The 24,428-nt window shown below is 34.8% G+C and overlaps 1 long non-coding RNA gene and 1 pseudogene across 1 annotated transcript; one reads left to right on the forward strand and one right to left on the reverse strand.

Moving 5' to 3' along the window:
- LOC128873013 (titin-like) overlaps positions 1-24,428 on the reverse strand; it is a 145,364-nt pseudogene that overhangs the window by 54,017 nt on the left and 66,919 nt on the right.
- LOC128873018 (uncharacterized) lies at positions 4,538-16,545 on the forward strand. Its single transcript, XR_008456296.1, has 3 exons — positions 4,538-13,667; positions 14,149-14,183; positions 14,309-16,545. It is a non-coding gene; the product is annotated as an uncharacterized LOC128873018 (long non-coding RNA).

A 24,428-nucleotide genomic window follows, 5' to 3' on the forward strand; every position in this document is an offset into this window, starting at 1 on the left:
AAGGTTACTTCTTCTGGCTTTTCTTCCTCCGGTCTTTCTATTCTTCTGACTGGTTTTAATTTAACTTCTGGTTTCTCTTCTTCAGCCTTTTCTTTCTTTATTGGTTTCAAACTTATTTTTTCATTAACCTTTTCTTCAGGCATTGGTGTTTCTTTGGGTTTAACTTCTTCCTGTGGCACTATTTTCTTCGCTGGTTTCTTACTACGTCTCCATGGCAGTTCAGTTTTTTCTTCCTGAACTTCTCCATTCTCGATCGTCTCAGGTTTTTCCACTTTCACAGGTTTCAGTGTCACTTCTTCAGCTGTCTCTTCCTCCTTTAGTAATTTCTTTACTGGTTTTAGGACCACTTCCTCTTTCTCGACTTTTTCTTCCAGTATCTTACCTCGTCTCGTTGGTTTCAGTACAACAGAAGAAATATCTTCAACCTGTTCCTCTTTCTGTACTTCTTTCACAACCTTTTCTTTTCGTGGCTTACGCCAACTTACTTCAGTCGGTTCTTCTTCAACTTTCTTTTCTTCAGTCGTGACTTCTAAAACTGGTTGTTCAAAAGGTTTCTTTTTACCACGACGCCATGGCATTTCTGACACTTTGGCTGGTTTTTCTTCTTCGGGAAGTTTAGGCGCCATTTCCGGTTCTAATGGTTTCACTTCTTTCTGTTCAGGCTTCGCCCTTTCTACAGGCTTCAACTTAATTTCTTCCTTCTTTTCTTCTTCTTTTGGAAAACGTCTTACAGGTTTCAAGGTTACTTCTTCAGGTTTTTCTTCCTCTGGTTTCTCCAATCGCCTGAAAGGTTTCAATTTTATTTCTGGTTTTTCTTCTTCCGGCTTTTCTTTCTTTATTGGTTTCAAAGTAACTTCCTCCTTTGTTTCTTCTTCCTTAGGAAGCCGTTTAACTGGTTTTAGAGTCACCTCTTCAGGTTTCTCTTCTTCTGGTTTATCCAATCTCTTGAAAGGTTTCAATTTTACTTCTGGTTTCTCTTCTTCCGGTTTCTCTTTCTTTATTGGTTTCAAAGCAACCTCTTCCTTCGTTTCTTCTTCCTTGGAAAGACGTTTGACAGGTTTTAACGTGATCTCTTCCTTTTCTTCCTTTTCTTCAGGCCTCTTACCGCGTTTGACTGGTTTTAGAGCAAGCGATTTGAAATCTTCGATCGTTTCCTCCTCCCTTTTCATTATTACTTTGTCTTCCACTATCTTTTCTTCTTCAGGTGCCTTCTCGACTGGTCTTTCTTCGTCTTTCTCGACAGGTTTCTCAGCTTCGGGTATTAAAGGCTTCTTTGGTTTCTGTTTTCGGCGCCAGGTCGCCTGTTCAACTTGTACTGGCTGTTCTTCTTCCGGTTTCTCTGGAATTTTTCGTGGAACCAGCGTCTCCTCTTCTTCTGGTTTCTCGCGTTTGAATGGTTTCAACTGCACCTTCTCCTGTTCTGGACCTTCCAGTTTGCGTCTCTCGAATGGCTTCAATTCTGGCTTCTCGCGTTCCTCCTCTTCAGGCTTCGGTTTTTGGAATGGTTTCAATTTAACCTCTTCGGGTGCTTTCTCTTCAGGCTTACGTTTCGGAATGGGTTTCAGTTGTACCTCCTCCTTCTCTTCTTCTTCACGTGGAATGCGTTTTACAGGCTTCAGAGTCACTTCTTCCGGTTTCTCTTTCTCTTCGGGCGCGCGTTCCCGCCTGACCGGCTTCAGCATCACCGATTTAATATCTTCAACCGGTTCCTCCTTCTTCTCAAGAATTTTTCGCGGCACTTTCTTATCTCGAAGCCAAGGAACTTGCGTTGTTTCTGTTGGTTTTTCTTCTTCGGGCACCTCTTCGGGCTGCGCCTTTTCTGGAATTAATTCCGGTTTCTCTTCTTTCTTTTTCTTTCCCCGCACCCACGGAACGGGTACTTCTTCCTTCGCCTGCTTTTCAGTCGTTTTTTCAGTCTTTTCGAGATCGAGAAGAGTAGTGTCTTCCTCTTCTCGATAGGGCATCTTGTCGGTTGGTTTCTTCTTTCCCCTTGCCCAAGGTACTGGCACTTCCTTCTGTAGTTGCTTCTCTTTGACATCTTTCGTGACGTCGAGTATCGTTTTGTCTTCTTCTTCGTGATACGGAGCTTCTTCCTTCGGTTCCCTTCCTCTCCTCCAAGTTGCTACTTTGTCGGTTTGTTTCTCTTCGATCTTTTCATCTTTGTCGATCCTTAGAAGCTTCGTATCTTCTTCTTCGACGAACTTCTTTTTATCGGTGACTTCCTTCAAGTCTACCGTCTCCAGAGTTTCTTTCTTTACTTCCTTTTTCTCTGTTTTGGTTGGTTTCAGTGTTATCTCTTCAAGAACTTCTTTCTGGACTTCCTTTTGCTCGACTTTCGCTCTCTTCAGAGTTACTCTTTCCTCGGTCCATGGTTTGGGTTCTGGTTTCTTCTCAACAACTTCGTCTTTCCGTTTGATCTTCTTGTCAACACGAAGAGTTTCGTCAGATGTTACTTGAAGAAGGGTCGTGTCATCTTCTTCTGTGTACACGTCTTTTCCTTTCGGTTTCTGTGGCTCTTCCTTCGGAAGAGGTTTCAAATCCACGCGTTCGAGGCTTGGTTTCCTTATTTCCGATTTCTCTGGTCTCGAAGGTTTCAATTCAACAGTCTCAAGCGCCTCCTTAGGAGTTTCCTTCTTCTCTGGCTTGGTCTTCTTCAGAGTTATCCTTTCTTCTGTCCAGGGTTTCTGTTGTTCGACTTTCTCAACTGAAATCGATTCCTTTCTCGTTTTCTTCACTTGTTCATCAGTAGAAACTTCGAGTAACGTTGTGTCTTCTTCTTCCAAGTAATCAGTCTTCTGTGTTATCTCTTTCACAGTCGTCTCCTTAGTTTCTTTCGTCAAAGATTTAAGATCCACTTTCTCTAAACTTGTCTTTCGCACTGGTAGCTTCTCGATTTTAGATGGCTTTAGTTCCACAGTCTCTATCGATTCCTTCTCAACTTCTTTCCTGATAGGTTTGGATTTCTTCAGAGTGATCTTTTCCTCTGTCCAAGGTTTAGCCTCCTCAGGTTTCTCCTCGACCTTCTCTTTAGTCGCTTTCTTCACTTTTTCGGTCCTGGACACGTCCAGCAACGACGTATCTTCCTGTTCGAGGTACTCAGTCTTTTGAGTTATGGTTTCATCGGTTACTTTCTCGGGCACTGTCTTGGGAACTGGTTTCAAATCCACCTGTTCCAGACTTGGTTTTTGAATTGGAGTTTTGCCAATCTTAGACGGTTTCAATTCGACAGTCTCTATCGATTCTTTTTCGACTTCTTTCCTGATAGGTTTGGATTTCTTCAGGCTGATCCTTTCCTCTGTCCAAGGTTTAGCCTCTTCAGGTTTCTCCTCAACCTTCTCTTTCGTGACTTTCTTCACTTCTTCAGTTTTGGACACGTCCAGCAACGACGTATCTTCTTGTTCGAGGTACTCAGTCTTTTGAGTGATGGTTTCGTCTGTAACTGTTTTGGAAACTGGTTTCAAATCCACCTGTTCCAGACTTGGTTTCCTAATTGAAGTTTTGCCAATTTTAGATGGTTTCAATTCGACAGTTTCTATCGATTCCTTTTCAACTTCTTTTCTGACAGGTTTGGATTTCTTCAGAGTTATCCTTTCCTCCGTCCAAGGCTTAGCCTGTTCAGTTTTCTCCTCGATTTTCTCTTTTCTCAGTTTCTTCAGTTCTTCAGTCCTAGACACGTCCAACAACGATGTATCTTCTTGTTCAAGATACTCAGACTTTTGAGTAACTGTATCATCGGTTACTTTCTCCGTTACAGTCGTTGGAACTGGTTTCAAGTCCACCTGTTCCAGGCTCGATTTCCTGATTTCCTTCCTTTCAATTTTCGAAGGTTTCAATTCCACGGATTCTAAAGTTTCCTTTGGAATCTCTTTCTTTTCTGGCTTCGATTTTTTCAACGTAACCTTCTCTTCCGTCCAGGGCTTGGGCTCGTCCTTCTTCCTCTGAACGGATTCGTCCACTTTTCTAGAAGTCTTCAAGAACCTCGAGTCTTCTTCTTCAGTATAAATCTCGTCAGTGGTCTCTTCGCGACGAGTAACCTTGTCCTCTGTTCTAACATCCTTCGTTGTGTCTCTTGTGACAGGTTTCAAGTCGACAGCTTCGAGACTCGATCTTCTGATCTCTTTCTTCTCAATTTTCGCTGGTCTTAATTCAACGTCTTCTAATTTTTCTTTCGGTAATTCCCGAGGTACCTGAGGTGTTTTTTTCAATACTACAGCTTCCTCGGTCCAAGGTTTCACTTGGCCCTCGGTAGCCTGCAGTTTGTCCAAAGAAGTGTCGCGAGACTTTGGTTTCCCTCTTCGCCATGGCGTTACATCGCCAGGTAGAGGTTGATGATGCACGCGTCCTTTCCTCCAAGGCAATGATTCATCTCCAGGTTTAAACGGTATTTCGAGTGGCAATCCATTCTCATCCAAAGGCAACTGTTCTAGGACTATGTCCTTGCCTCCTGTTCCCGAACCTAACGATGGTTTCACGCCGGTTTTCGCTCCTGGTCCTGCTTCAACAGGAACTTCGTAATAACCTCCTTTCCTTTCTGTAATTGCATACGCATCAGAGTGATTTTACATTATTTTTCAGGCTGGCAATCGTCACACCGCAAAGAAAGCTTCAAAACGTGCTGTAAAATGCGGGAATTGGCGGCTGGTACGTAAAATTAATTGAGTAAATAATATTCGTAATTACTGAGACAAGGTTGGGGAAATTTTTAACTAAGATAATAGAAAAATTAAAAATACGAAAAATATATTAGGACATTTCATAAGTTCATGTTATTTATTGTTTTGCTATTTTAATTATAATGTGAAATATTCTCTTAAGTGTTGTGGAAAAATGTTACCACTAGACTTTGAATTTATAGCTGATCAATGAATATAATAAAGAAATAAATAAGAGAAAAATTTGTATAAAGCAGAAATGTTAAGCTAAAGCAAAAGTGTAATTTTAATACCACAACTATTATAAACCAGTTTGAAGTCTACGGCCTTATTCGTAAAATAGAAAGACTTACATAATTGAAAGTTATTTGCCTAAAACATGTGTTAATTTGTTGTACTCGAACATCAAAAACAATAGTCCCACGTATGTAGTATCTCAATGAGATGCCAAATGCGAACACTTTCCAGGGACGTATATTTTTAATAATTATTTATTAAAGATATATACTGTAGTCCTATAGTTTTAGTTTATGAAACATTGCTAGATTAAACGAACTTTTAAGTAGAGTTTAATTAACTTAATTCTCAAATTACAATCTACACCAGGTCTGAAGAAGTTAAAATAATCCATCGTTGCCTCAAACACAAAAATACCTACAGTGGGTGTAGAATGTATTCGTACACCGATCAATTTCCTAAAAAACTTTTGTGTGGAATTGTAGTTTCTTTACTTCTTTTCTTACAATCAATGACATTTTACATATTCTCGGAAATCTCTAAGATAGATGTAGTCCAAACAACATTTGCTAGTTAATATAATTTGTGAAATTAACAAAAAAATGCGAAAAGTCGGTAAAAGTATAGAAGCAATACGTTTTTGTACGATTCTTATGACGAACCATTTATAGTAGAGTTTGTAACGTAAACACATTAGTTTATTGCTACGTACGAATTAGAAAACATCAAATTTCCAGGAAAGTACTTTTACAGATGGCTCTAATAGTGAAATGGAAAAAGATCCCACTTCGAATAACTAATAATTCAGTTAATTTAATGCTTAGAAGAGTTACAATGATTATAAAATCAAAAGGAAATCCCACGAAGAAAGTATTATATACTTATAAATTAATGTAAATTTCTTTTTTTTTTTTAAATTAACTCTTAAAAATTAAACAGTTGTGCGGTAATAACATATATATTAAATATATATAAATTAATGTTATATAAATTAATGTAAATTTCTTCTTTTTTTTAATGAAGTCTTAAAAATTAAACAGTTGTGCGAATACTTATTGCTTCAGTATTTCTATCGATTAATTCTTTTTCCTGTTAATTTCGCAACTTACATAAATAGCTATTTTTTTTCTTTGTACTCTATCTATTCTAGAGATTTCCGAGAATATGTAGGATGTCATTGTTTATAAAAAATAAATTAATAAAGTACAATTTTACATAGTTTTTTTGGAAATTGATTGGTGTACGAATACTTTCTACACCCACTGTAGTTACATTTCTGATCACAACCAGCCATTGCCCTACGCATCTACCATCTCCCTGCACCTAACAGAGCATATTTGCTACTTGCTCAGAGCTACCTCACGGACATCTGCGATTTGAGCCAGGGGACAAATTAAAATTTATTTCCGTAGATCAAAAACGGGAAATGATGCAGTAAGAAATGGGATGTCCCTTGGCGAACCACGCACGAGCGCATGTGAACAATGCATCATTTTCCAACGAGGAATTGTTTACAACAGACAGACCACTCAGCAGCTGATTGCTCATGAGCCGTCGAGAGCACAACAATATCTATGTACACTATAAATTTTCCTCTCCCACTTGAATACGTGTAAACGCACTTGAAAATTTATGTTTCGCAATTTTGGATGGAAGGTTTGTGGAGCCGGGCCAAATCAACCTTGCAAAAGAGAAATCAAGGCAAATCGCCAAATAGGTTGGCCTTCGGGAGCGATGGCAAATGATAACCTTAAACAAATATGACGATTTCTGTCAAAAATAAATTGCAGTCGATGTAATTACGTCAATTTCGGTGGATTCACAAATATTGTTCCTGTCGTATAGAAATAATATGTACTATTTTTAAATGACTACGGTAGAAAAACATTGGTTTGCTGTAATCGACGATTTAACACAGTAGTTTATTTAGAAGTTCATTTATCTTAATTTTCTTGTCATTTAAATTTTAGTAAACTACATTCTACATAATGTATTATTTAAACATTTTAATACACGAAGACAATGTTATTTGTTTTTAGCTGAAGATATCAAATTAGTTATAACATTTAGGTTTTGTTGGTCTTTGAGCAATACAGAAGGGAATATATTTGTTTTGATTTCTCAATGTTTTGGCCCAATCGCGCAGGTTCCCTTCAGGAAACAAACAAGGTCTGACAAGAAACTAAAAATATAAAAGTGTTTACAAAGACTTGGATATTAGCATAATAACATAATTAGTTAAGGTTATTTTTATAATACATATTTTTAATTATATAATTAATAAAGAAAATGTATTTTCTTGTGCAATTAAGCTGTTTTCTAGTTATTTCATTTTAGCTTATCCAAATTATTTTTCAATTTATTGTTATACCTTCTGTTGCTTTGTTGAACCACTTTCTTAGACATTTCGAAATTAATTATATTATTGTTCTGCTATGTATATCTCTCCAAACATTTTTATAGCTTTAGTTTTTTGTAAGAGTTTCGTCTTTTAAAGAGGATTAATATTATTAGGACAGAAACAAAATTAAAATAAATAAAGTAGAAAAAGGATATACCTTGCCTTAACAATTTCCTAATTAATTAATTTTGATAGAGCAATTTTGCATTCCATCCCTATTATTCAAAGAATGTTTTGCGTTTCCTCATCCCCCTCTACCATTAAAGCATTATTGATCTTTTTCCTAATTTTTGTTATTATTGGGAAATTCATGGTTATCGTCGTTGATCTTGTGAAATTTGAAAAGAGCCCAAATCCTCAGGGTCGAAGACATTTATTGTTTGTCCGTTAAGACTAATAAGCGTATTAAATTTAGAAATGAAAACAATCGTGAGATCACAATTATTATTTTAATAATTTTCGTCTGAGATCGCGAAGGTTATTTATTTGGATGAATGATATTTCTCAATCGGGAAGAGATGACGTGGCATGGTAATTTTCATCTATATACGGTGAGACGGGATTAATCCAATCTCGGGTGCTGAAAGGCTTTGCGCAGATGTGTGCATTTCTTTCTTTCTTTTTTTTTTGTTTATTCTCAGCGGGAGGTTACGGGCGTAACATCAACGAAAGCGTTGAACACTCGTCTTAACCTCGCGTGACTTTATTTTTAAACACGACGAAAAACAGAAGATTCGTCATCAGGGGGGCAGAAACCAAAAGAAAATTTTCACCGTTGTGTTTTTTCAAATGTATTTTTAAATCTATCGCGTTAATCACCGCCTCCAAAGTATGTATAATACTGGAATGAAGGTACATTCTTATCCTTTGTACTATCGAATCTATTAAGACTTACAAACAACGATACAATTTTATCTGATTATTAATAATACTTAGTATTCAGATTTTTTATTAAACTTTTCAGACTACATTTTTATTTTTATGTCTTACGAACGTCTTTGATCGAGGATTTAGACACTTGTCTCTTAATGAATTTCTTTTATCATTCATATGAATATATACTTTGTATGAATTTTTATACATGTTTCCTATATAAATTACTATTTCTTTAAGATGTGTATAAATACATGTGCAAAGTTTAAAAAGATATTATCGTTGGTATTTTGTTTTGAAATTCATAAAAAATCCCTTGAGTATTTTGTTGTTGGGGACATTCTTAATAAATAAATGTAGGATTATTGTAGCTGTATGCAATAAAACTGCTATCGTGGGATAGAATTATTCAAACAATTTGATATTCGAATATTTTGTAAGTATTCGAATACTATAAATAAATTCTGAATATTTGAATATAGTAGTATTCGAGGAATGTTATTCGACATCTAATATTCAAATTATAATATTCAATGATACTTGAATATTAATACTTAAATGGAAATATTGAAATAGTGATATTCGAATACTGATAGTCGATCGGTATTATGCTAATAAAGTATTCGAATACTAATAGTTGAATAGTAAGATTTCAAAAATAATGTTCGAATAGTAATATCACAATAATGATAATTCGAGAGTAATTCAATAATGACATTCGAATGGTCATATTTGAATAGTAATATTTAAATAACGATATTCGAATATTGGTATTTGAATGTTAATATTGAAATAATAATAATTAAACAGAGATATTTAAATATCAATATTCGAATGGTAATATTGGAATAATAATATTCGAACACAGATAATCAAGTACAGTGGGTGTAGAAAGTATTCGTACACCAATCAATTTCCAAAAAAACTATGTAAAATTGTACTTTATTAACTTATTTTTTATAAACAATGACATCCTACATATTCTCGGAAATCTCTAGAATAGATAGAGTACAAAGAAAAAAAATAGCTATTTATGTAAGTTGTGAAATTAACAGGAAAAAGACAATTAATCGATAAAAATACTGAAGCAATAAGTATTCGCACAACTGTTTAATTTTTAAGATTTCATTAAAAAAAAGAAGAAATTTACATTAATTTATATAACATTAATTTATATATATTTAATATATATGTTATTACCGCACAACTGTTTAATTTTTAAGAGTTAATTTAAAAAAAAAAAAGAAATTTACATTAATTTATAAGTATATAATACTTTCTTCGTGGGATTTCCTTTTGATTTTATAATCATTGTAACTCTTCTAAGCATTAAATTAACTGAATTATTAGTTATTCGAAGTGGGATCTTTTTCCATTTCACTATTAGAGCCATCTGTAAAAGTACTTTCCTGGAAATTTGATGTTTTCTAATTCGTACGTAGCAATAAACTAATGTGTTTACGTTACAAACTCTACTATAAATGGATCGTCATAAGAATTGTACAAAAACTTATTGCTTCTATACTTTTACCGACTTTTCGCATTTTTTTGTTAATTTCACAAATTATATTAACTAGCAAATGTTGTTTGGACTATATCTATCTATATCTATCTTATAGATTTCCAAGAATATGTAATATATCATTGATTATAAAAAAAGAAGTTAAGAAACTACAATTTCCTCCAAATTTTGGGGGGAAATTGATCGGTGTACGAATACATTCTACACCCACTGTATAAATATTCAAACAGTATTATTCAAGTAATAGCATTCAAATACTGGTATCGAACTAACGATAATCCAATAGAAACCTAAAATAGTGCCACTGGAATAGTGATATTGAATCAAAAATATTCAAAGTATTCTATTTGAATAATAATATTCCAATACCAATATCCAATTACACAAATATTAAAATTTCTAACCCATATCCTAATGCCCAGAAAATATTCCAAAGTCAAATAATTGAAATACTCTTATCCCTGGATCGACCACGAAAGTTCTCCAAAGCACATCCTCGGAGTCCTTCGTGATGGACGTTCTCCGTTGCGACGTGCAACGCGGAAGCCCCATCTAGCATTCCGCGAGCTTGCTATTAACCACGGGCAGGTCATTATTCTAGAGAACGAGGTGACGGCGGTGGTAGCCGTGTGGTAGTTTCCCACTCAAAATGCAAAAACCCGAACGACAGGGCGACGTGGGAGGGGGTAACGGTGATGCATGCACCGGGTAACCGAACGTCCCGACGCCGAAGAAACCGTGGTGGGGAAACTTGTGCCTGACGCCACACCACGCACACCTCTACCCCAAGCTTAGTCTAGCCTTAATAGTCATCCACTGGAAGCCGAAGACGAAGAGCGAGCTACGAGGACCAGTCTCGGGATAAAACGTGTTTCATCTCGCCCTGCCGCTTCGACTCTACTTCTTTCTACGATTTTCTCAGCGACACTGCTTTATTTCGTGCTACGGTCGCTCTGGTGAAGTGTTTGCGTCTTGGTCGTGCCAGTGAAACAAAGTGAAACAATGTTGGTTGACAGTTGGGGCTGCCTTCGATCGGATCCGTTCGTTTGAAACTCGTTTCGAACCCGGTTCGATGGAAGTGCAGCCGCGTTTGAACTGGACACGTCCAACTTCTGAGCGGCACGGAGCGTCGCGAAGGTGGTGTTTCGATTCGTGCTCTTACGGTGAGTTCTTCGCGGTGTCTACGGTGCGGAATTTCACGCAGAAAGCGATCAGTGACAGTTTCGCCGGGCGAAATTCAGCGTGGAATCTCGCGATTCGTGCGCAGGAGTGAATATATAGTTACTTTATAATTGTACAAAACGAGGGTTCGACGCAATTACGGTTTATAACAAGGTGCGATTGTTCACCGAGCTACGGGACCCCGTACGCAAATGTAACGCAATATCGTATGAGTAGAATTTCTTTTTTTAAGAGGAATGATTCATGTATTGTCTAGAACGAGGCGTTGTTTATTGTACTTGGTCCCGTTACTCAGGTGTGCGTATGACACAGAAACAGTGATACACGTCGTTCTCGAGGATGACACACAAATTTTATTGGATGATTCACGGACGATTGGAGTGGTCATGTACAGAAATAAAAATAAAATCGCCAGACAACGTTTAGCCAAACGTGGTTGTCCCTGACCTTCTTCTTCCCCCTTTCAATTCTAATTTGTCCCAATTTTTCTCCTTTCAGGCACTGTTGTCTCCTTCATTTCTTCTTCTTCTTCTTCTTCAGCTGCCAGTGATTCATGTGTTTTCGTTTGAACAATTAATTTAACGATGGGTGACTAATTACAATTATTATAAACGACGTGCCCTCCAAGACTGTTTTTCGAATTTCGTGGGATTTGGGAATTACAATAATTGCAACAACTGTGTTCTATTTCAAATAAATTGCATTTCGATGGCATTAATTTAACTGGGGTACAAATAAGATTGAAAATAGATTTTTGTACTCTTTGAAGTTTTTAAGAGGTTGTGTGGGAATAATTGAAATAATAATACAGAAATGTTTACAAGGTGCAGAGAAATCCGTGAGTTCGAGGGGTACCCTTTATTGCATGAAATTTATTTAATTTATCAAGGAGAAATTATTTTTAGATTATTCATACATCTGTGAAGTATATAATTCTCACTCTGAACAGTAGTGAGGATTATTTTTATTAAATAAAATTATTATTACTAACAATGGCTAAATTTGTAGAAATATTGGATGAAATTATACAATTTTTTGAATGAAATTTACAGAAACGTTTTTATTTTTTGTCTTACATATGCAATAAAGGGTAAACGTGATACTCCAAGTAGAAATGGGCAAAATTTTCATCGAGGTACAAAATTTCGAATAAATAATTGAAGATAAACAATTCAGTTGCAATCTACATTATTATTGACTCGACCAGTAAAACTGCATCATCTAGTTGCAACTATTTACCTACTTAAAAATTGCACTGTTGTATTAATTCTACCCGTAGACAGTATAATTCAAACGTCTCAAAGTATTACATTTTTGAAAAATAATTAAGAAAACTAATTTTTCAAAAACTATATAACGTAACAGAGTTGTTAATGACTCAAGACTAAAGACTCGATGCTACTATATGTAACTAATCTTTAACAGAATCTAATCATGGCTCGGATTGAGTAGAATTGATGTAAATAAAAATCTTCAAATATGAAATTCAGAAGAATAATAAATAAAACAAAGGATTGAACAAATGCGAATATATCGTTGTATTTTTCATTCGTCATTTGAGATTCGAATAAAATACTGCCCATGTCTGCTCGAGAGTTCCCTCGAAACTTGGTTTGCGCGGAGAGTCGAGCTGCGGATTTACCAGAAATAATTTCTTCCCGCCTTTCAGAGTGCGCTGACACGCGCTCCGCCGTATTATTTCTGGCATGGTTGAATCACTGGCAGCTGGGACGGCCGAAATAGTCGGCTTGGTCGGCCTGCTCCCTTCTGAGACTGACGAACGACGACGTCGACGAGTCTCGGTGGGGGTGGGTCTCGAGGATCGAAGACGAAGGTGAGCCACGGAAAAGAACCTCCGTCGGGATGAATCACCGCGTTCTTTTTCGATACCCCTTGACAGATGCTTCGGATCGCCGCTTGGCAGTTGTCTTCGTGGCTTCAGGTGGTCGTTTCTTCAAGGTCGTTGTCACCCCAACGTCGAGGAATCGAACGCCATTCCCTCGAATCGCGATACTCGATGTTTTCGTTACGAAATTAATATAGTACGTCCTCGAGTTACGCAGATTTATAGATCCCTATGTTTGCTATTTATGTATGCATACAGAGTGTGTATATATATATCCATGTGCTCAGATATTAAATGCAGTAGAAGATCGATTATCGAAATTAAGGAGGAGGCAAAATATTTGTAAAGAATAAAGAATAAGTCTTACTTACAATGTATTTTGTTCATCGTAATATGAAATTAAATTGTTAAACTAAAATTTCCATGTTTGGTAAGTTTGGAAATAAACAAGATGCTTGGTACAATATAGATGTATTGTGTTATTGATTAATAATTTTATCGTAAATGAAGTTTTATATATTAACATCTTTCTTGTTCCTGAATTTTGAGTACTCTTCAGAAAATCTACCAGTATATAATTTTCTTCGAAAATCATTAAACTCGTTTACGTCCAACTAATATTTTTTCTGAGTTTTCATGTAATTCCTAAAAAAATTGAAATTTGAACAGCTGCTATAAATTGTGTTCATTCAGTTACAATATCGAACAATTTAGAGTTAACGTTAGAGTGACCTATCTTGTTTCTTTCAATAATCAGTCTTCTCTTTAATCGACGTTCTACTGTTGAAGTTTCGATTTCTATGACAAAGGATCTGTTTAACTTTCACCCATTTTTGCAAGGAAGATTATTTATTAAATCTATTGTACGGAGAAAGAAAGATCAGTGTTGCAAGGAGATACAAACCATACAGACATTTCAATCAGCTTTTCTAAAGTCTGCAGTTAATCATTTTTGTAAGGACAAATTGCACGACTTTATCCCTTCCACTCATGATACTTTTTAACTCAGAAATAATCTTTCCTTCTTCCAACAATATATCGTATTAATCCAATCCACTTTACACAGAAATCTGTGCAAGTCGAGGACTCACTGCACCTTATTCTACAAGCTCCAATCTCCTAACTGTTACCTGACATATAATATTTAATTTAATATAGATAACATTAACGCCTAAATATTTATGCAAAATCAGTGTAACGTTATACTTTCACACATTGTATAATAGTTTGCATAATTCAATTAAATTTCTTGGCAGTTCGCAGTAACGTATCTTAATTTAATTTTCTAACACACGATTTTATTATTATTCTGAAATGTAGTTAATAATATCCTAATACTACATTGCCTTGATATTACTACATAGAAGTCTATTAAACTTTCTACGAAATGTTCTGTTTGTTTATCAATTTAACCTAAAGCACTTTACTGTTACAGAATCTGAGGCACCATCTTGATAGTCGACACTTCAGGTAACACGAATCATGCAATGTCGATTGAAACTTCGTCTCTCATTCTGTCTAATCACTCTGGCATCTCGAAATCATTAGTCAGGACCAAGGAGGGTCGTAATCGCTTCAACGGTTTCGCTTAATAGATCCTGATCTCATACGGCAGGGATTGTACGCTTGAAATAAATTTAATAAGCCTCGAAGACAGATGGAACGACGATGTAAGTTTTCTTGGTTCCTACCCAGCCAGCCCCAATGCGACGTATCTTTATTTATGGCCAACGCGAACGTGCCAGGTGTTCTGATACATTCTTTCTTCTGCCACGATCTCGCAATTAACGCTTTGTTGTTGGGGAGGCGTGCTGCTCGACAAAGGTGATCGACATAGTAGTTATGATTCTCATTACAATTCGACCTACATTATACGAAATAATATACGGAGAATTGTATAACAGCTACATCGAATTGAGTACGTGCTCTAAAATAAACGAGATAGGTATCATTCGAAAGATAGTTGCCTGGAAATGGGTATTTTGGGAATTCCAAGTCCTCCCCACTTTAAAGAGATAGATAGTACTTGTAGAAATTAATTCTGTGCGATTTTTGAATAAATTTATGATTTATTTATAAAGGAAAACCAACCAAAATAATTTTTAAGTTGATTTGTAATTTGTTAGAAGAATGACTATGGGTGAAATTTAAAATTGAGATAGTTTATGTATTTAGATTCTTTGTAATGGAAATTAGGCTGAGGACTTGGAAGGCTGTGGTAACGTATCAAATTCATGAGTAAATATTTCTATTTAAACTGTATTTTTATGTATGTGAATATAAAGGAACAGAATTAATTTCTAGGCTTAATAGATTCTTTTAAAATGATACACAGATCTATAACGATATTTATTTGAAGAAGGAGATTAAATAGAAAAGAAATGTAATGAAAGGTCAAAGAAAGTATTAATATGGTAACCGATGCAAAAGTTTCAGTTTAGTTGTGCTACTTTAGGTTAGAAAGGATTAAGATTCTACTACCAGTTCGAGTTGCTAGATAGCTAGATTGTTCAGGACAGAATCCAATTAAGATTTTGCGCGATGCTCGACAGAAAAGGGGTCGTTTTGGCCTACGAAAACGTGCTTAATTACGACGACCCGATCCGTTCTACCCCCCTTTCGCAATTAATCAGACGAACGGCCGAGATTAACGCGCCGGATTCACGGTCTAATTTTGCGTTGGGTCGTAACGGTGTAGAATGATGAAGTACTGCAAGAAGCTACGAAGAGTGGCACTGATTGATGTTCACGATGTAAGAGAAATCTGTCATTATGTTCATAAATTGCCTTTTCGTTAAAGCATCGATATTAGTCACGAGTCCATGCTACACGAAATCTTGCTCGATAGTGAAGTAACCTTTCTCAAAAATTATTGATCAGTTTAAACTGAATTATTTAAATATTCGTCTAATATGTCTTTTTACATTTGTACATATTTTTCTATAGTTAATTGTCTATAATTTCACGTAGCTCTGAAGTCATTATTTGCATTTTTGAAGTTTGATTCAATCCTACTATCGATATGTATTAATTGTGATTTTTGAACAATAGTGTTGTTTATAAACAAGCTATTTTATTTATTGAATAGCGTTTATATAAACTATAAATATGAATATTAAACGTCCTTATTGTGCACATAATTTCATTATATTTAAAATAAATATTTCGTCCTGTTCGGTATGACGATATATATACATAGTTTACAAATACAAATGGAACAAGAAAAAAATAAAAGAAAGATCGTTAGTTTTTATAAATATATTTTGTCTCAGTAAAATGTTAAATATAACATAATAATGCAAGACTGGATTTTAACGGTCTTGCAGAATAGGTTTTTTGCGAGGCAGTGGTACTGTTACCACGCATTGAAATCACTCGCGTGGCGTTCGTGTTAACCCTTTGCACTCCACTTGCGTGGCTACAACGTCGAACATAATATGCATCACATTTCAGTTTAAGTATTATTCATGGTAACACAAAGTAAGTCAATGAAATGAACGAATGAAAATTAAATTAAGAGCATTTATATATTTTTGTAGGAAAAATTCTCAGACTGCAAGGGTTAATGTCATGACTCACGATTTTATTAGACAATAATTAGCTACATTATTAATTTAAATTTTGTCATTTTTATAATGCGAGAAAAATTGTTATTTTAGCTCACACAAAACGTGTTCGTAATATTATTAATATTAAAAATTAATTTGAGTGGTACAAAATTATAACCATCAGTGAAATAATTTTTTCAGAATTACCAGTATGTTATTTTCCAGTCTATTCGTTATAGCGAACATTGTGTGTTATATCTTTCGTGCTCATTTTTTATATACAGTTGTTTTTAGGGACACAATGAAGACGCTAAATTAATAAATAAACTAAAATGTTTGAACTACTCATAATTTCAAAGGTAAGTTATTACATTTCAAAATCTTAAAATTGTCTTTCCATTTATCTACATTAAATATCTTTTATTTTATTCCGTTTTAACCATTCTAGATTTTAATTCGTATTAATATACACTAGAAGGAAGTCTCGAAGTGTTCGAAAATGTTTGTTCGTCCAATTGTTTTGAAGTTACCAATGAATAAATCGGTTTCATCAACTGAAGAAATTGTAATTTTAAGTATAACGTAACACGAACGTCAACGATTCTCGTTGAGACACGTTGGGGAACGCTGGAACGTTGTCGTTCCGTTCGCGGAGCATCGAGTGCTCGTCGAAATGCGAGCACTTTTTATGTGCGCCAGTCACGCTGTAGCGTCCAAGATGATGGGCTTTTATTCTGCTTTCTCCACGCTAGAGAGCGTAGACGAGGAGAACGGTTGTCTAGTTTCAAAGTAGCCTGCTTGAAAATGATACCCTCCCCTGTTAGAGGCAGGGGGTCTAATAGGTAAAGAATCATGATCTATGTATAGAATAAAGTACCCTAATTTAATCTTCCACACCGTGAAATGTGGTAATCTAAACACGAACTCCTACGTGGAATACTAATTTCTATAAACACTCCAATTCCTACTTTGTAAAGAATATATACAGGTCTGTCTGTCGAATATACTGTTCGACGTTTACAAACCATTTGAATTTGAATTTGAATTTTAGCGGTTTAAGATCTGGTTTTGTTAACTAATAATTCTTTTCCACATTGCAATATTTATAAACGTGTGGAGTAAAATACAGAGTGATGGTGAAGTTATCTATTTATATCTAACAGGAAGATATTAATCTTAATTATTTAGACTACTTTATCATTTTCTAAATGAATTCGATATAATTCTCCTGTCTTTCATCAAAATAGATAATAGCAAATTGTTTCATATATAGTTTCATATATTAAGACCAATACAGTCAATAAATAAATAAATAATTCTTTTAAAGGAGTTTAGTTAATTTTTTTAGTACATAGAAATAAATTAATAAATTAATTTTTAAACCAATCATCGAAGCTTTAACTTTACTTCTTTAATATAATTGTTAATTCCATGGCAACAGAATTATGTATCTTATCTTCACTATTATCTATTGGCAACGCAGTAATTACTATTTTTGACTTGACAAAGCAACGTAAACAAATAACAGGTGTCCCTGACAGAAGTGAAAAGTTCAGACATGAAATAATCATAGCGATCCGAGTGCATAAGTTTGCCAAAAGTTATAAATAATTTTGTTTCAATTTTGCAAATGAATATTAATATTTCACTTGTCATGTTCCTATTAGTCTTAAATTCCTTAAGAATTGTTAACAAATGTGTCGATAATTGGGACATTGTACATGACAACGTTATTAATTTTCAAATATTATGTACAGATATGTTACTGTCAGGTCCGAAAGGATTATGTATTCACACGTCCAAAAGAATAATATAATAGCATTAATTAAAATTAGTTATCCTACAAGTATATCGAGTATTTAATCAAGTTACCAATAATCTGCAAGTAAAATTTAAAATGTCTACTTTATTTTTCACAAATCATCGAGCAAGAAACGAAAACACTGTTTTACATTTCACAGTCATAGATTGTATCGAATTTCTAAGCGTCGAAATTCTAAGCGACCGGCGGCGTGTTTCCGTGGAACATATTTATGGTAATCTTATTTATGCCTGCGCGAATAAAACAAGAAAGTCCTCTCGTAGGAGTGCACGAGAGCCCAACGAAGAGACCCCACGTGAATTTACCGAGTCTTCGGGGAGTTCTGAACCGGCGGCGACCAAATATAGCCGGGTAATGTAATACACGTCACGTGGTCAGAAATAGCCTAAGAAGAGGGCCTAGCCGAGTCTGCACACGGCACTGCGTCCGTCCCTCGTTTTGAAACGATCCCGAGTACCAGAAGCGATTGAAGGAAATACGTTTACCTCTTCACGCTCGTTAAACCAGTTACCGAGAGAAAGGTGATACTCGGAACAGAAACGAACCATCGTAAAAGACGAGTATATACGTATATACATATATGCATATGTATATGTATAAACTCCACGGCACATGGAGGCCAGTGTGACGTCCGAAGAAAAAGAAAATGATTTTTCTCTGGCTTCTTTCAATCTCCTGGTTAAAAATACAAGTTCAGAAGTATTCATGGTCAAATCAATATATGTCTCATTATTATTTATTAGTGGTTATTCATGGACTTTCAGAGTAGTATGTTTGTAAAATTTGGAAGACTACTATGCAGATTTCAGGATGGTCTCAATGAGTATGACTGGTATGATTTACTTTATGGTGGTTTCGATTGTATATTTGCAGCTCCTTTTAGTTCAGAAGAAAGCTGAATTATACAATCTGACGTATCTGAAGGATTTGTTATATTTCCATGCCTTAGTTATAAAAGGTAACCTAATGATTATTAATATACACGTCACTGAATTCGTCTCTATGTTATCCATAATTTTGGTTATGAAGACAAATTTTGATCCATTTTAAAGATGCGAAGAAAATGAAATTTCGAAAGATATAAGGAATATAAAAAAAATTAAATAACTACGCGGTACCCTTCAAATTATGCAGCATTTATTTGAACTGATATTTATTAAGTTTACCCTGTATATTTATAGTGAACTTAAACCAAAATATATACTGCAATAATTAAAATTTCAATGGACATCAACTTTTTTGGAAAATAACAGTTTAATAAAACAAAAATAGAAAACTTGATTAAATTATGAACTAACTAGTAGGCATAACAGTATTCCTAACGGTACAGGTGATATTAAACATAATGGGCATTTTAATAGCCAATATCCTGCTATTGTACATACTCAATGAATTACCCATTTGTGATATTTTATTTTTCTAATCGTATTGTATTTTTGTTATACTGAATTCATACATTAAAGAAAAGTTTACATCAATTGGAGTCTTGATTAATACTCTATATATAATGTATATGATTCTTGAAATGTTGATTTATAATTTATATAATTAATTTTTAAAACCAACTTTAATGGGATCCTTAATTCTGAATATATATTCATCGTAATATATTCAAAATAGTTCCAACAGTTAATTACATAAATTACAAGTCAACACTTAAAGTACTACGAATACTTCTACGACAATGTATTCACACGAAGCGAGTCAATGGCTTCATCAGTAAATAATAATAAAAATATTGCTTACGATGACCATGAATACCAATCAAATCCCTTATTTCAACCACCAACCGCCACACTAATAAAATTTCTAAATTCCAATGTCATCCTCGTCCAGACGATGGAATAGTTCCCAAAAACACGTGGATTTCTTCCACGTTTTCTTCCTCGATATTTCATTGTCACGCTAAAAGATAGTCCCTGGCATCGAGAATAGGCATGGTTACAAATACTTTCGTTACTTCTCGAGCAACCGACAGATACCGCGTTTTCTCGCGTTCTGTTATTTTAGCCGCGATAAATCTGCCAAAACGATTGCAATGGGATCGCTGGTTCCCCGTCAGACTTGACGTCTTATTGTTTGATCGATCGTTAGGCTGATTAGGAATCTCGCACCCGTGTAACCCGAGACTATTTTTGTTCCTTCGTCGCGAAGACCCACCCCGGGTTTCATATTATTTTCGGGGTGGCGGACGCGCGTCGCGAATTGTTTTACGAGGCGCGAGGTACGTGAGTCACGAGCCACGTTCCGCTTCGATTCCGTGGTATACGTTTCGTAAGCAAAACATAAGAGAATTTATGGCAACGTGAGCATACTAGCTGGAATTGCTACTTTACATCTGCGGTTTCCGCGCTATTCGTCGAATCTTAACGGTTCACCTTCATCGAGATCGGTTAAAAATAAAGGGTTTCCTGGATGGCGTTTCAACATTTTGCTTTTTGATAACATAGCCTGTTTACTTTTCATGGCAGTGGGTGGCCGTCCAAACGACATAGTGTCTAACTTTTATTTACAACAGAAAGTAGGATATACTCAGAGTTGGACACGAATGACGTTAAGAATAATAAGAAATTAACATTTCAGTAGATTTGAACTTCGTCATTGTAACTTGTTTTGAAGGGTGAGACTGTGGAATTCAGTTATTTTTATTCTTAATTTTATTTATGAATGAAGTTCGTCCTACTCTGGATATAATTCATAACATTTTAGTTTTATAAAAAAACAAAATCCTAGAATTCATTTTGGAAAGTACTTTACTTAATAATGTAACAGAAATATAATATTTCGCATGTAGGTATCTTAATATTTTCATCAATTTAGTATTGGTAGTTTTTGAATTGTATTTCTTTTAAAGTTCTTGATTTAACACTGGGTAGCATCAAAATGTCTACATAAACAGATTAGGGCTAGAGCTTTAGAGGGTAGTTGTAACGATGTTAAAAATTGAACAAATTTCGAGATTTTTTTTAACCCCTTCAATAATCATTAAAAAATAAAAAAAATGGGAAAAAGAACACATTCTTTTTATGAACGAATTTTATTTACTGAGCATATATATCCCTCATAAAAACCATTTCGGGCCCAAAATAAGACTGAAAGTTGATATCTACTGATTAATTTTTGTAAAATTAACCCTAATAGAAATATGTGAAAATAAAATTAAAATAACTCGTGTACACTGTACACAAATTTACACAGGGTTGCCCATCTGTAATCTGCGCTTCTACATAGCAGAAATCGTATTTATTTTCACCCGAATATATTCAGGAGTGGTCTTTTCTGCAGGTAAAATTTCCCGTGCTAGTTATTATATTTACGAAGACGCTATATCAATTTATTTATATAATTTAATTTTTCCTGCCAAGAAATTTGTATTTTGTGCTTTTCGATTTTCCTTTCCGCATTATGCAAACAAATAATGTACAAACATGCAAGTTTCATAGAAGCATATAGTTCTATAATATATATATCCAGTTGATACTTGATCCTTTGATATACGCAAATACCATTTTGTATTTCGAGATTAGAAACTCGCTTAGAAACTATTTCCTTAATTAATCGAACCTGACGATGTATCGTGTAAGATCGTCGAATCGACAACAAACGAGCCTTGTACGTACTTAAAACATTCGTTTTTATTGGCCTTTCCATTGTACAATAATAAATAATCAATTAGTAGAATGTTAAAAGGAATCTGCGTGTGTATATTTGTGTAACTATAAATTTTTTCGTCGGTGTGGCTAACTGTAAATCGTGTCGGGGGTAATGTATACACTTATATTTATATATATTATGTATTTTGTAAGATAAATATATAATTCTTTATAATGAACATCGACACTAAATCGAACGAGTAAACGAGTCACGTGTTCGTATATTGGCGATGCTTGGACGTTACGCTTGGTTTACTGACAATTCTCTTCTCTCTCGCGATTATTCGCGATTCTCGCGTGAAACGAACGATCGCGGTCGTCGATCGTTCGTCAATTCTCTCGATTTGAACTTATGTACAACAATGGAATCGAAAGAAATTCATCGAAACGTCCCGACTCGAAGCACCACGTCGGATATTTCAAATTTTCAACGACAAATTCGACGCTGGTGAACGTCGCCCGGACGCGTCTCGCTCGTGATTTGCACCTTTGGATGGAAAGTTTACCTCGTCCGTGCCACGTTCGATTAGGGCTGCGGCTACTCGATGAATTCAGTATTCGAACATTTTATGGGTATTCGAATACTACGAAAAAAGTTTGGATGGTGCTGTTTGAATATTACTATTCGAATATTACTTTTGTATATCACTTTGAACAGTAGAATGCGAATATTATTCTTTGAACATTAATATTCAACTATTGTTTTTCAGATAATGCTGTTTGAATAGTACTATACGTATATCACTTTTTGAATATTAATATTTCATTTTCATTTTTTAGATAATGCTGTATGCTAATATCTATTCGAATATCATTTTATCCATATCATTATTCTAGTATTATTATTTGATTATTACTAGATTAATATTAAGATTATAATATCATTTTTTGAACATTACTAGTTGAATATCATATTTGAATATTATTATTTGAACATTACTTAACGAATACCATTTTTTTAATATCACTATTTAAATATCATTTTATAAATAATGCTACTCGAGTATTACTTGTATATTACTATTTCAATACGAATATTCTTATATCATTTTCTGAACATTGCTATTTGGATAGCATTTCTGAATATTACTAATTGAGCCGTACTATACGAATATCATTTCTCTACTCTTATTATGTAATTATCATCATTTAAATATTGCTACATGAATATTACTATTCTAATACCATTTTATCAGTATTATTATTCCAAATCCTGTCACTTTTTGAACATTACTCTTCGAATACAAATAATTCTTTCAATATTACCATTCGAATACGAGTAATATTATAAATATTACTAGTCGAATATCATATTTAGAATATATATTTCCAGCTAAATATTCGAAAAACATTCAGACAGTTATTTGACGTATATTCCCCAAACATTTGAGTAATTCGATAGTTCGAATACAGAAAAATTAAGAAGTCACAACCCTACTTTGGCAGTCGAATTTCGAGCAACGCTTCGATTCGTTTTACTTTTACGTTCCCGTTCTCGCGAAACGCCTCAAACACGTTTCCTCCGCAACGTTTAGCACCACCTTCGCGACACTTGCCGCGTTTTCAATTCCCTGCAGTATTTCCATATACTTTTTCCTTTCTTTGTCCCTCTTAGACCCGAGAGGTCCACTCTACTTACGTCTCGTTTCACTCGCTCGTCTACTTTTAAACACGACGAGTTAGTACAAACTCCCCGGGGGGTCGTTCGAGACTTTAATTATTGGGGGGCGGGGGAGATACATTGTAGAAAAAAAATGGTAACAGTTCGCTTGGTGGGTTAGGGTTCTTTTTTAGAGAAAACAACAAAAAAAGCGGAAAAAAAATAAAAATACGCACGGGCCTCCGATGGATCGTGTTCGACAGAAAAATGCGCGCTGTCAAGACAATTTATTTTTCAATTTATAGTTTCATTGTATACCATGTCAAATACGAGGAAAAGGGCTCTGAAGTCCCAACTGATTAAAAATGAATAATTTATCATTCCTGGGGCTGAGATCCTCGTATTTTTGAATCTTCGAATTTTTCTTTCACTTTTATAAGCCTCCCTCTTTTGATCTTTTCCATATTCGACACTGATCGTATATTAATATTTAAGAAATATTTATTATTGCTGTTTTGTTTTGAATCTAAGAAATCCATATTAGATTCTTGTTTTATTTTGTATTTTATTTTTATTTCGAAAATTGTCTCGAGCATGCTCGCATTTTCCTGTTAGTTACTAGAGGCTTGTTCCGTCGATTCAATCGCGCTTCGTGTTAGCAATTGAACGTGTATCTTTTATTCAATTCTTACTTTTGACGATGAGTTTGGCGGAGGTTTCTACGGTGCCAGCCGAGGTGGTGGCCCGACAGGTGAAGGTGCCAGTGTCCTCTTCGTAGGTAGTCGCTATGAGCAGCACAGCGTTGTTGCCCTCATGAATCATCTGGATTCAACACATTCAAAAGTGTCGTTTCAGTTCGACGACTATTCGATTTGACATTTCACGTATAATACAAGTATTTTTTTCTTTTAAAAGAAGGGTGAAATACAACAATTTATTTGCAATATAAATATGTACAAATATGGTAGATTGGGTACTGATATCTTCACTACTTGTGAGCTTAGTTATCCATGTTTCTACTTCTAAAATACTTTTATTTGTGTTTACATCTTGATGGTAACAAGTTATTTGAAATTCTGTTTGGATATTAAA

Source organism: Hylaeus volcanicus, chromosome 2 (assembly GCF_026283585.1).
Source record: "Hylaeus volcanicus isolate JK05 chromosome 2, UHH_iyHylVolc1.0_haploid, whole genome shotgun sequence".
NCBI classification, from domain to species: domain Eukaryota; kingdom Metazoa; phylum Arthropoda; class Insecta; order Hymenoptera; family Colletidae; genus Hylaeus; species Hylaeus volcanicus.